Source organism: Artibeus jamaicensis, unplaced genomic scaffold (genome assembly GCF_021234435.1).
Source record: "Artibeus jamaicensis isolate MK-2021 breed Jamaican fruit bat unplaced genomic scaffold, CSHL_Jam_final contig_432, whole genome shotgun sequence".
In the NCBI taxonomy this organism is placed as follows: Eukaryota; Metazoa; Chordata; class Mammalia; order Chiroptera; family Phyllostomidae; genus Artibeus; species Artibeus jamaicensis.
Genome location: NW_026521828.1, coordinates 12,160,484 through 12,160,690, shown reverse-complemented (window position 1 = coordinate 12,160,690; position 207 = coordinate 12,160,484).

Sequence of the window (207 nt, the reverse complement as noted above, 5' to 3'; positions counted from 1 at the left end):
AGCAGTTTTGGTTAAGAGGTACAAAAGACCTCCAAAAACACCCCCCCAAAAAAGGGCACAGCCTGAGAGGTATCCATACCCACATGCACAATTTACATTTCTCTTGGGAGGATAAAGAAGCCACTCATTAATATAGAGATGCTGGGGTTTGATCAATATACATATCATCCACAATAGAAGCCAAACTGGGAGTGGGAGGAAGGAGGG